Source organism: Protomyctophum parallelum (assembly GCF_964188405.1).
Source record: "Protomyctophum parallelum genome assembly, chromosome: 13".
Classification (NCBI taxonomy): Eukaryota; Metazoa; Chordata; class Actinopteri; order Myctophiformes; family Myctophidae; genus Protomyctophum; species Protomyctophum parallelum.
Genome location: NC_139708.1, coordinates 22,883,130 through 22,897,336, shown reverse-complemented (window position 1 = coordinate 22,897,336; position 14,207 = coordinate 22,883,130). Strand labels below are relative to the sequence as shown.

At 42.8% G+C, this 14,207-nt stretch overlaps 1 pseudogene across 1 annotated transcript; it reads right to left on the bottom strand.

Moving 5' to 3' along the window:
* Window positions 1-11,367: 11,367 nt before the first annotated feature.
* Window positions 11,368-13,323, bottom strand: LOC310868554 (histidine--tRNA ligase, cytoplasmic-like; annotated as a pseudogene). The gene is made up of 2 exons: window positions 11,880-13,323; window positions 11,368-11,444 (listed from the first exon to the last, which is right to left on the bottom strand). The product of its transcript is annotated as a histidine--tRNA ligase, cytoplasmic-like (transcript).
* Between the last annotated feature and the right edge of the window lie 884 nt (window positions 13,324-14,207).

The following is a 14,207-nucleotide window of genomic DNA, read 5'->3' as shown; positions in this document are numbered from 1 at the left end:
CATGGCTCAATGGAAAACTAATTTTCATCACGATGAGAAGGTTTTTTACAGCGTGGCCTACCAGGCCTAGGGCTGTGCTGTCTGCAAACCCTAACGTCGCTCAGCGACAATGTCACAGCAGTGCATTTACACAAGGACATGATGGATTGTGGGGACCAGAGTTACAGGATTGGTCAGCTGGTTGGCGCCTAGAAACGGACTAGTCAATCACGGAGCACTCGTCCCTCCAGGCTTTCTGGCTTTGTGCAAGGTTTTTCATCAGGCTGCACAGGTTCAGTGAAGTCAGTGTTCATTTAACGCGGATTTACAAGCTCACAAGTTAAAATGGCAGATCTTCAAGCTCACTGTGCGTTTGTATGCGGGATGGTAACACAAAGCACAGATCTACAAGCTATCGGTGTGGCGCAATGCTATGCATTAATAGCATATAGTCACATCAGAGTTGATCCGATAAGGTGGGGAAAAAAGAAACCGAGGGGATCTAGGTTTGTGTTACGGCTAGCTGATTTGTATATAGGGATACAATTCCGCAAGTATTATAAGAATCTTAACCTATTGGCCAAAGGGTGGTGCTATAGCAATCAATTGAAAAATACAAACTTTGAACATGCATAGTTCATGAACTGTTTGACCAACATCAATAAAACGTCAATACACACATATGCATCTCCTCATGAGGAACAAATGTGTCACTTTGACCTATGACCTCTGACCTTTAGATCGCCCACCATTTTGAATTTTATGAAAAACTTCATACAAGTTTGATCAATGTGCATGAAACTTTACATATAAATAACGGTAATGGGTCGCACACACCAAGACTGCATTTCAGTCATTTATTCTTGCATTTTGGACAGGAGACAAACGTCTCGGCTATCCAGCCTTCATCAGAGTGTAGCCTAAACCCTAAACGTTTGTCTCCTGTCCAAAATGCAAGAATAAATTACTGAAATGCAGTCTTGGTGTGTGCGACCCATTACCGTTATTTATATGATATGATTTTAACGGGTAACGCACCTTAAGTCAGAGCGCGGTGGTCACATGAAGAGTTATCACAAGACTTAACACAAACTTTCGACATTGGTCCAAACTTTGGACATTGGCAGATATTGATCTATAGAAAATGTTTTTTTTTTTTTTTTTTTAAGTTAAAAAAATGAAGCTTTTATGAGACTATAATGAAAATTGCAGTTTTATAAGTTATTCATCTGCCACATGCAGAGTCATATTTTTATGACTGCAGTATGGGTCTAGACTCTAGAGCGTCATTCCAAATATCAATTGAAAATGCAAACTTAAGTCATGGATCGTTTGCCCAACAACCATGAAATGTGCCATCAGGATGGAATATGAAAAATCTGAAAGGCTTGTTTTGTTTAATGATAATTTTATTAGAGATAGATACTGTGTAACGATTTGCATATTGTTTGGACAAAGTCTGTAGGAGTGCAGTCCTTCGGCCTGGCAGAGACAATTAAATCATGAGCACTTTTTAAAGACTTTCTCAAGACCTGGAAGGACGGGGAGACCTGTTACTGAACAAACACTCAATACCAATGAGTACTATCAGTATAAATCAATTTAACACTTTTTTAATTAAAAAAATCACTTACACTAGTCCTTTAAGCGGGAGGCGCACTTAGTTTAGACTAGTCATTGGTTAGACATAAGGTTGCTGAGGGGTGCGTTAAGACGACCGGATTAAGGTTGGTGAGGGGTGCGTTAAGACGACCGGATTAAGGCTGGTGAGGGGTGCGTTAAGGGTTGGGAGAGGGTTAAGGTTAGGTTTAGGTGTGCTGCCCCGTGGGGGGTGAGGGTTTGAGATAGGTTATAGGACTAATGATGACTGGTCTTCTAACCAATGACAACTAAGTACTGCACCCCTTTAAGCTTGTCTTGCCACATTAGAATTTGTTTTCATCATGATATTCATAACACTACCAAGATCTTCTGTTTGAACAGGAAGATTTAGTAGAATTGGTACATTGACCCGAAGTCCCAAACTGCTCTGAAAAGAACACGCAGACCACAGTTGTGTGCTCTTTGGTTTAGGACTATCATAGCATATCCAAACAAAGATACTGTAGGCATGTTCATGTTCCTGAAATCACATGCTCTACTGACCACATGACCCTCCTCGTGATGAGGGCGGGCGTAGAGAGATAAGTAGTTTTTTAACTGGTATTACCATGGGTTCATATTCAATTCTTCATGCATTTCATATAGTCACACATCATTTCTGATACATCATTTCTGATATAATGTATAAACACCTTCACTGGCTTGATATTCAGTACTGTAGTAGTGTAGAATGATGACCACTATAAACCAGTTGAAACCAGTATTGTACCAGCTCGGTGAGCTGTTTTGGCAGAGATCTGTCCTGGAAAATAAAAGTTGGACAGATGTTGCTTATCTTGTGTCAGACAGATTGTTTTGTGGTTTGTAAGACTTGGAAAACAATTGCAGGTACCAACAGTAGATATCAGAAGAGAAATAATAATAAAAACATATGGCCCATATAATTATATGGTTTCATAATCTGAAAAGCATTTAACCAAAGCCCTGGGTCAGCATTATTTACTCCCCACTCTTTCAATTTAGAGAGACCTAGCATGTAGGTCTTAATTAATCTCCTTGTGTAATAATATTATTCTGCTTATACTTGTTCTCTTCCCACAAGCTTTACATGTAGGAGGACCGTATTAGGGCGTTAATATAATATAATTTAGGCTACGGCTGATAAAATTGTGTAGGCCTAGATATTGATTAATATAATATTGAATTAATATATATTGCATGGACAATCTATTTAGGCATAGCTCCTTATTTTCAGAAAGGAGTCTGTCATATATTCAGTGCATTTGATCCAGTGCAGTATAGAACCTCTCTCTATGATAAAAACATGACACCAGACAAGACAGCTCCTCTCCTCTCGTGGCCTCCATTCCTCTATGGAAAAGCCTGCTGTCACTTAGTTGTATAGATTTGAATCCATTGTCGTTCTGTTTGTCCTGTCAGAGTGAGAGGGAGAAGGAAGAGGAAGCACCTGGAGGCTCAGAGGGAGAAACAGAAGGACCTCATTGTCCAGCTGAAGACTCAGCTGGATGACCTCGAACGCTTTGCCTACCAGGAGGGAAACTAGAGTTGGTAAATTAAATCCTGAACTGAATTTAAAATGTAGTATGAGCTTTACACTACAAGACAAGTGTGTGTTTAAGCAAAATTCATAGTGAGCATTCAATGTGGTATTGCTTCCCTGTTAATTTGAATGTGTAACAAATCACGCGTCACAGTTGTACGACTGTTTTGGCTACTCCAACCACCTGTCTTGCCACATGTTTCAGGTCGATCTTCATTAGGCTGATTGAGCTGATTCAGACATACATGGTAATATGCTCATTTGTGCACATATTTGTGATGTGTGTTGTGTCAATTATTATTGATCAGGGTTAACGCTCTCAAGGGTGGGTCGCCACATAATTGTGGAGTGTTTTTTAGACCTTAGCTGATTTTATAAATTCAGATTACTGTGTCAAGGCCTTGAAAATACCAGTAATACATTATGTTGTATGTTGTTGAACATGGTATGGGAAACAATAGTGACTCACAACTCTATTCTGTGCTGTGCTAGTTGTGCTGCCTATTATTGTTATATGAACATTACAGAAGATACTTTATTAATCTCTGAGAGGAAGTTGGGTAGGCAAAGGGCAATGCCTGCCAAACATTGGTCAATCATTTGTGTTTTTCTCTTATAAAGTAGTCTAGTAATGTGAGTAAAAGTCAATGCTTGCAAGATAAATGATGCTGTTAATTTGCTCTGTTCTGTTGTATATTTACAGACTACATCAAGTACAAATTATTAGCTATCCAACTACTGTAGTCCACTAGTCCATCATTCTTGCTTTGTATTTATTCATCCTATTTCGTAGACTGTTTTCACTGGAGCACTGGGCAATGCCAATCCATTTGGACAGCAAAAAGCAAATAAGATTGTAGCATGGAGTGGAGATCTTGAACGGCAAGAGGTAACAATCAGTCAAAATGTACTATCCTATGTAATATTATAGAGACACAATCATAATGGTTGTACTATATGTATGAAGAAATTTGTACTACAATTATACACACCTTTATTTATTCTGTTATAGTCTAGCAGGACTTAAATGTCTTTCTATAGCTAACAATATGTGATCACCACCACTACTTTGGAGGTTCCAGCAGCAAGTCTAAACACAACCTGTCACATATTCTTATCTAGTGTGATTAATTGCTCATTTTGCCTCTTTATACTAGCATTGGTTTAGCTCAAGGTCAAAACACTGATTTATTTGACAGTGGCAAAATTGAGTCAGGAGAACACTAGCTAATGGCTTTCTTGTGACACTTCTCAGCCCAGCCCAGCCCAGTGTTTGTGTTGTGAGCTGGTGTCATCAATTGCCGCTATTGACTCTACAGTCTCATTCCCCCTCTTCGGTGGGTCAAAATTATCTGAGCAAGATAACAGGCCATGAGTGAGAGTGGGAGGCTAATGAAACCCTAAATCTATGCTCTGCAAAAACAGAGTTCCAGACAACTGTAGTGGAAGCTCATGAAAGCTTGCTGTTAATTTGTTATTTATTTCATCCAATGCATCTCATCTCAAGTACTCAAAAGGGATGTCATTAAACTTAGGTTGAGCTTGGCTCAGAGTAATTGTTTGTCATTATATGTTGTCTTTTGGCTTAATTTCAATCAGCAATTTCTTAAAAGGTTTCCCCAATAAATGACAAGGTGATGGCTTTGATAACTTTTTTCTATTCACTCACATAATTCTATAGTGTACTGTAGATACCTCAGGCTATCAGAATAAAATACATTTGGTGCTTCTTTTTCTCTGGCTCATTCAAAACCTCAATTTCCCACTGACTGGATGAATGGCATGCCTAAACATGGACCATGAATAACCCATGCCTTCTAAAGAAAACCTAGCACAATACATTTATAATTTTATAATGGGCAGCACAGAGACAGCAGAAAGCCTGCCCAATATGGGATTGATTAATTATTGATCCTGTATTGATGCCCCAAAGAAGAATTCTGCTGGTTATTTTCCCAGTGGGAGTGGTGTATATTGACCCTCCTAAAAGCGGTGCATTCGAGTGGTTGTCAGAACTCAGAACAATTGCTCGTGTTCTTCTAGGGGAGGGTTCTGCTTGTAGCTCTAATGGAACTAGAGGTTTGTCACACTTTGCCCTATAGTGTGGGTAGTGTTTGCCAAAAATAAAAGGCACATGTAAGAACAGCCAAAAACTGGAGGAAATTGTCAGACAGACACCTTGGATGCAGAGAAGAACGAAGGTAATTACAGATTGGCCCAATAGGTCCTCACACCTCTGCAGTCCTGCTTTGACTGATCGGCAGTGGGAAGTCTCCCTACTTATATAGGCTAAGCCCCTCCCACGGACCATACCAACCCTAAATTGATTCCACAATTACCCCAGTTAATTTCACGTACTACATAATTATTATTATTATTTAAAGTGTTACATAATATTCAACCCATTATCTACATAATATACACAATGAAAAATCAGAGTACTCTAAACAAACCCTCATACTGTTGGCATGTTCCCCACACCCCACAGCTGATAGTTGCTCCCTACAATGGAGTCAACCAATTATCAATCAAATTGAATCAAGCATCAAATAATATGTATATAAAGTCCAACAAATGTCTTTCTCTGCAACATAAACAATACTTCAGAGGTCAATTCAGTGTCAGTGGCACGGTGAACTGCCACAAGGTTCACACAGTTCGGGGCGGCCCTCACACCTACTGTATGTTGCACCACAAGTCAGACATGTCTTGAATCATCCCTTTTGTGCCTATATGGAGATGTCTGTTTGAGTCTCGCTTCATCAGTATATGCCCATATATTGGGACGCACATATATATGGCAATATGGGCATATTGGTTGGCAGTTCTGCACAACTTGATAACCGAACTGCTCAACGGCACCACATGACATCTATGACTCTGGACAACCTTAACTTAGTAGTACCTAATTTCTCAGTCTGCTGTCCTGTCTGCACCTTACCCCTCTTTTCCTCTCTGTATTCAAGCTTCCTGCAGAAGCCTAGAGTGTTGTCTATGGATTCTGCAACCAAACTCACTTGTTCTCTGTCATGCCAGGTGCGGGTCAATCAAAGAGAGAATCTGTAAGTAACTTGTGGTTTATTGTGCCGCATATTTGCACATTTGTAGCTACAAAGTTACATAAACGTGACTTTGTCATACAATCCCATCATTACAGTTTCAAGAAATGTTTGGTGAGCCTGTGTGAATTGTACTAAAGAAGAACAAAATAAAACGCCCAAGGGCTCCAATGCGACAGATGCTTTTTATTGCACCAGAATGATCCATGTGACATTTCGAGCACAAGACTCTTCTTCAGACTAATTAAGAGTGTGAATGAATTGTAGCCCCGCAAGAACAGAAAGCTGTTGACAGGAGTGCATGGCACCTGTTGTGGTCTTCTGCTGCTGTAGCCCCACGGTTTGACGTGTTGGTTGTCCTTTACTCCAGTTACTGTTGCCTTTCTGTCAGCTCAAACCACTCTGGCCATTCTCCTCTGACCTCTGGCATCAACAAGGCATTTTAGCCCACAGAACTGCCGCTCACTGGAATTTGTTTCTTTTTCGCTCCATTCTCTGCAAACCCTAGAAATGGTTGTGCATGAGAATCCCAGTAGATCAGCAGTTTCTGAAATACTCCAGCCCATTTGGCACCAACAACCATGCCATGTATTAAAATCCACTTTCTTACCCAGTGTGTGTGTGTGTGTGTGTGTGTGTGTGTGTGTGTGTGTGTGTGTGTGTGTGTGTGTGTGTGTGTGTGTGTGTGTGTGTGTGTGTGTGCGTGTGCGTGTGTGTGTGTGTGTGTGTGTGTGTGTGTGTGTGTGTGTGTGTGAATAGTAATCATTGTTCATGAGTGATTAGAAGTGGATTCCAAATTATGAAACAGCCCACAGTTCTCCTCAGAAATACTGACCAGTTCTCTCAAGTAGCCAGTTTTTTGGTTACCCCCTTTTGCCCATGTTACTGACCTGCAGTGCTGTGTTGAGTACTCTAGAGGGTGCACAAGGCCAAACTATGGATCACATAATGTCACTATCAAGATAATGGGACTTTTCAGGCTGCATTAATTGTTTTGGTCGGGAAGGATTTTGTCACTGTGGTGCATTGCTTTTGATGTATGAGTCTGAGGCATTAACAGTTCTGTATTTGATCGTATAAATCAGATCAGTAGGCCTACTGTTTTGCTTTCAGAAAACTATGATTTAAGCTATTGGACACAAAAACGAACAACAAATGCACTGCTTGCCTTGTTGTAATGGCTCCAAATAAAGGCCTCATTCTCTGCTTTGGACAACCCCCCCCCCCTCCCCCTACAGGCTGGTTGATTTCACTTTCCCACCACCACATCCTTCTGAGACGTGCGGGTGCTGATGTTGCTGTTCTCCTCCAGTCCTCCAAGAAGTGAATATTCATGGGCCTCATCCCCAATGACCATCGTGGCTTCATCAACAACAACAACAACAACCGGCAGGTCATTGCATAGCCTCGGTCCCAGGTTTACTCATCTGCAAAGAGATAAGGCAACCTAAGGCAGAGTGTGTATCGGCGGAAGTGTCGGAGTGTCGGAACACTTGTTTCATTCACGGAGATTGTAAACAAATTTGTAAAGTGTCAACGTAATTTCCTTGAGCGGTACTTCCGCCAAAATCCAGCTACTCTACAGCGTATTAGGTCTTCATGCCCACTGTGGTTATTACCGTGTCACCAATCTGAGAATCCCATCAGGCCGTGACCCCCCCCCCCCCCCCCCCACCCCAAAATAAAATAATCATATTTAAACTGTGGACCCCCACTCTGACATAAGCTCTTGGATTGTAGGAGTTGAGGCATTCCATTTTGTTTGACTCGGTAAGGTTCCATAGATGTGAAAATAGCAGATCTACAAGCTCAGATTGACTATTTTCAAATGTTTTGTCTCTTTCTCATATTATTTGACCAGTTTTTATAGTTTGTGGATTACTTTTGATACAGTAATAATCTTTTTATTCTCTTAAGAAAAGGTATAAAATATTGTCACTTCACTGTCATCTGGGGATTTTTTTTTTTTACCTGCCATACATTTCTATGGTAAAGTTAAGACTGGGTCAGAGAACTCCTCTACTCACATTTCAGGCATAGCATCCTGCAGTTGGGCACTGCAAGCTGAAAATGGTTTAGGCCAGTGAAACTCTTACAGTGATGACCTCTTTTTTTATATCTGTATTCAATGTCTCTATTTTAATGTATACGGAATGCGCATCATAGCATTGCCCACGAAAAGGGTAAAAAATGAATGTGTCCACACAGATTTCGTGTCATGTTTCTATCACTGCCGACCTGGAGTCGATAAATGCCTGTGACTATACTGCAGAGTCATTGGAATGAATTGTGATTGTTGTAACCTTAACCATGCACTAAAGAGGAATGCCAGATGTCAGTGGGTGTTAGTGTTCTTCTTCTTTTTTAATCCACTGGAAAAGAGGTTTAAGACTAAAATAAATATGGTCAATAGAGAGAAAATATTGATGTTCCAGCCTAGAAAGGGGAATATGTAATAGGCTATGAGATAATACAAGTTGACAGTGGTAGAAAAGAGATAAATGCACAACAGGGAGGCCAGAAGGACAAGGGATAATGGGATATGTCGTGTGATCAAGGAGCATCGATCAGAGAATAACGTTAAAAAAGAAAAAATGAATCTGATGGATTTAGAAGAGCAGGGTTCTAAACTAACTAAAAGGAATTCTAGCGACAAAACAAGCGACAAAATATAGGCCCTGCGGGTGAATGTTTCTGTAGCTAATGCTATACTTCCAAGATGCCTTAATTGGCACACTCACCGCACCACACCACCCAAGAACAGTGCTTAAAGAAAACGTTTGTTTGACATTATCTTTCTTTTAACTTCAGGTCCTCACATTAGCTTGCTTGGATCCTGTAGCGCAGTGGTTTTCAACCAGTGGTCCGGGGACCACCAGTGGGCCTTGAGGGGGTTCCAGGTGGTCCCCAGCTAAATGATGGAGAGTTTTAATGATAACCAAATGGGCCCTTATAGATCTTTAACTCTTGAGAGCGTAAAATGAAACCAAATGGACCCGTAAGGGTTACACATCTGACTGCATAGCTTAATTTACAAGAAGTCTACACAATTCAACGTTTGCCAGGCCTGTTATCTCTCCTAATGGTATTGACATCAATACAGAATGGAATCGTGGACAAAATCTTGTCCAACGACAACAAAATATTAGTTAGTTTTGGATTTGGTGGTCCGTAGCCCAAATACCCAATAAATAATGGGCCTTGATATGAAAAGGGTTGAAAACCAATAGCTCTGTGGTTCAGTGACAATGTGGTATGTAGTCACGAAGAAGGATGTAGGCCTACAGTACTGAATGGATCAGTAAAAAAATTTATCTATTTGTGTACATTAGTTACAATACAGATTGATTGATTGATTGATTGATTGATTAATTGATAACGAGCATATGTACAAAAGAAAATAAATTGCACATTTAGATCAAAAGGATAACAAAATTATGCCTGAAGCCTTGTTTCCATTGTGGTCCCATAAATACAGTTAAAAACAATAACTTAAACGTTACAAAATGTATGGCTATTGTTTACTCATCCTGCAAATTGTATGCGGAAGAGTGTAAACCTACTGCCTGCATATATGCAACTTGGAGACTTGAATGTGCGTCAATGCATTTATGGAAAGCAGAAGATACCAAATTATAATGAAGACTTATTTTTCTTATTTTGCCTCTTGTGTGCAATTACAGATTCAACGCAGCATTGCTAATGGGGAACCAGCAAGGGCAGAATCCATTTGTTCCGGCCGACGTGCCGGCCGGTAAACACCGTCGGCCGGTTGTTTTAAGGGTCGGCCGGCCGGATTTCTTTTTCTTTTTTTTTTTTGTACCGGCCGGCGCGATAGGTCGGCCGGTCGGTCGGCCGGTCGTTTGATATGTCGGCCGGTCCGTGGATAGGTCGGCCGGTCGTTGGATAGGTCGGCCGGTCCGTGGATAGGTCGGCCGGTCCGTGGATAGGTCGGCCGGTCCGTGGATAGGTCGGCCGGTCCGTGGATAGGCCGGCCGGTCGTTTTGGGGGGGGGGGGGGGGGGGGCCTTCAGGGACCCCCAGGAACCCCCAAATGGTAACTCTGTCATTTCTCTACCGTTTTGGACGGGGGTGGGCTCGTTGGAATCGTGTCTTTGGGCGTCTTTGGGGGTCTCAAGGTTCGGGGACCCCCAGGGACCCCCAGATACCCCCAAATGGTAACTCTGTCATTCCTCTACCGTTTTGGAGGACACCATGTAGAGGACACCATGTAGAGGACACCATGGAGGACACCATGTAGAGGACACCATGGAGGACACCATGTAGAGGACACCATGTAGTGGACACCATGGAGGACACCATGGAGGACACCCCCGTCCATTGGGGGTTGTTGTTAACTGGGGATGGCCCAAAGCAGCATTTTTTGGGCAAGTAGATTGGAAATTGTTCTTTCCACAGGAAGACCAAATTTAATTTTATTTCCTGAAATGTAATATGTTCTCTAAGAGGTTTTTCTTTCTTGAGGTTACTGGGTTAAAAGAGAAGATTAAATGTTTACTGCTAAAGAGAGAAAGGGGAATTTTTGTCTTTCCATTTCCACGTGTTGTGCTGTAGCTATTGTAGGGAGAAAATATAGTATGTATTTATATGGCAGTATTCTCATCCTCAGAGGCTCATAGGCTGGCTATAAGGTGGTACGGGTACGGAGTCAGAGAAATGGAGGCAGTTGTTCTATGTGTTTACTAATCTTCCATATATACTGTACTTTGCAAGTTGAGGATACATTTTCATTTGTGCTTACAAGAGGGATGCCATCCTTCTTCAGTTGCAGGGTGAAGCATAAATGAGTATTATTTCATACAGCAGGATGTATTGTATAAGATAGCTCTAACATGTGCTGGTTGTCCGAGCTAGGACCCGCTGCGGTGGTGTCCCAACTTAAACCAGGATGCCGAAACTTCTAATACAATGTTATCTGAGTTGCAAGGCCAAATATTCTGTCTCGTGCTAAGGACTTGGAGTATCTCTCGAGTCTAGAGTAGGAGTTGCAATTAACTGATTGAAGACGACCCTATTCTTGCCATTATGATGCACTATAATATGGTGAGGTATATAGGGTCATAAGGTCGTAATACAGCTGCTAAGGGTATCTTCTTCTCCTGGTTCTAGCTTAACCACATATCCCAAGGACTCCAGTCGTTCTATCTCAGCTCTGTAAGCCGCAGCTTGCTCCGGGGAGTTGGCCAATCTTCTCTCCGTACTTCTTAATTGTGGGAGTGCCGCCTCGTAGGGGGCACGTAGGGGGCACGGAGGGGAAGCATGTCAGACCTCCCCTCCGTAATAGTGGTGTTGTGTAACGATGTATACGCCATCGACGTTAATGCGTAGTCTCTGATTCCAATAAATCAATCGCCTGTTGATCCTGACGTGAGCGTGTACTCAGTTTTTCGCTACGCCAAGTCAGTACCATCCATCATCCAAAGTGGTTCTACATGTCTGTACCCTTCATCCGGTTGTTATTGCTGACACAAAGTGGTATTTTGACTCATGGGTCCTCTTCCGAAATTCCTGGGTTGGACCCTGACTAGTCCACCCTAATGGAGTCTTGATGGCTGCCGGTCCGCCGGATGGACCCATCTTACAGGTTCTCTGAAGTCCTTCTCCTGATCTCTTTTATTAAATCACTTCTTGATACATAAGTCTCTTTTATTAAATTACTTTTTGATTCATAAGCCTCTGCCTCCTCGTTAGTGACAACAGTGCAGAGTTTGACCACTCCATCCTTCAGTTCCTGTTCTCCCAGGATGGCTACCAGCGGGATTCCTGAGCGCACACAGTACTGCACCTGGTTCAGGTATTTTGGGCTCCTTTTGTACTCAGTCTGTGCCTTGATGCCAGCAGTCCAGAGCTCGGCCGTCAGTCGGAGTCTCTCCTCCAGTAAGTTCTTCTGTGCCGAGACCACCATGACCTGCACCTCTGTGGTACGCACGTTGTTAACCTTTGCCTCCATGATAGAGAAGATCCTCTCCATGCCAATGCTGACACCGACACACGGCACCTGCCTATCCTTGGGGAAATCTTTCCCACCAGGTTGTCATACCGTCCACCTCCAGCCACACTGCCCGTGCTCGCGGTCTTCTCTTGGGCCCACCGCGCCCGCCTGGATCAGCACGGCCTCATATATTACACCTGTGTAGTAGTCCAGACCTCTGGCTAGGCTGAGATCACACAGCACCTTGTCTGTGACCTGAAAGATCTGCAGGTAGTTGAAGAGCTCCTTCATGTCGGTGAGGCCGGCACGAACCTGGTCGCTCTTACACATCTTGGTGTCTTGAAGCAGGAGCTCTACCAGGTCAATACCACCCTTCATATTCACATATTTACCAATCTGATCAGCCACCTCCTCCGATACGCCCTTCTCCATTATCTCATTTTTAACATCTGACCAGGACAATTTGTCCATTTTGTCTACTGACGAACAGATGGTACAAAACTTGCCCTTTGGAACGCCGCACAGGTCAAACATTCCCTCCAGAATGCGTCTGTCATTGACCTTGATGCAGAAGTCTCCCAGCTCCAGCTCGCTGAGTATTTCGTAGATGATTTTCAGGCATTCCGCATCGGGGACCAAATTATCGTACTTTCCCGCTATGTCAAAATCACATTGGTAGAATTCCCTGTAGCGGCCCAGGCCTGGGTTGTCACGACGGTAGACCTTGCCTATTTGGTAGCGCTTGATGTTGGTGACGTTGTTCATGGCCAAGTAGCGGGCAAAGGGCACGGTGAGGTCATATCTGAGAGACAACATCTCTCCACCTTGGTCCTTGAGGTCGTATATCAGCTTAGCGTCCTCGCCGTACTTGCCTGTCAATGTCTCTTTTAGTTCAAAGACAGGTGTGTCAATGGTCTCAGCACCGTGACGTTTGAAACAGCCAGTGATGGTGTTGAGCACCTTCTCTCTGATGGCCATCTGCGAGGGGTTGTAGTCTCTTGTTCCCTTGGGAGTTTTAAGGACAAACTGGTGTTTCCTCCCACAGTCTCTTGCTTCCGCTACTTCCTCCAACCCCTTTTCCATTTTCAGGACGACCGCCTTGCTCTCCATCTTAATCTCATTATTGCCCTTTTCCCCCTCTGTTTCCACCTTCTCCAACCCCTTTTGCATGTTTAGGATCTTATTCTTATTCTAGTCTTACGATAAGATAGCTCGAACTTGTGCTGGTTGTGTAGGACCCGTTGCAGTGGTGTGGTGTCCGATCCCAACTTACACCGGGATGCCGAAACTTCTAATACAACGTTATCCGAGATGCAAGGCCAAATATTCTGTCTTGTGTCAAGTACTTGAAGTATCTCTCGCATCTAGAATAGGACTTGCAATTAACTGCGCTATAAGCCCATTCTGATCCCTCTTTTATATGATGCCAGCTACGTATCACCATGACGATGTCAGGCATGTATACCCATATATGAGGTTTCTACATTAGTCTGATGTCAGCACTGGATATCGCTGTTGTCTCAATACATAGAGCTAAAGGTTGTCCCATATATGGAGCTCTAGGCGAAAGCCTGTCCCCATATATGGAGCTCTAAGTATGAAAGCCTTTGTTACAGGATTGCTCAATTCTTACAACACATCCTGCTAAGTAATTTAATGGCAACTAAAAGAGAATCCCCCCCCACACACACACATACACACACACTCTCCCTTCCAGTGTGTTGTCCCTGTCTCTGCCAATGTTTCCTCCGATACACTGTAGTCTGTATTGACCTGCTTATGATGATGGCACTTTATGATGCTATGTACTGTACTTGGTTGGCTACTCTTTTATTTTGGTGCAACCACTTCCTTACGGAGCTATGTGTGTGGGTGGCTGGCTGGCTGGGTGGGTGGCTGGCTGGGTCTGAGCACGAAAACAGCATGGTTGTTTTTCATCACCTGTGCGCAAACTAACACACACACAAACACACACGCACATATTAACTGTATATATGATGATTTCGGGTGTGCCAGTACAGTACAGTGACAGTACAGTACAGTAGAGGGTACAG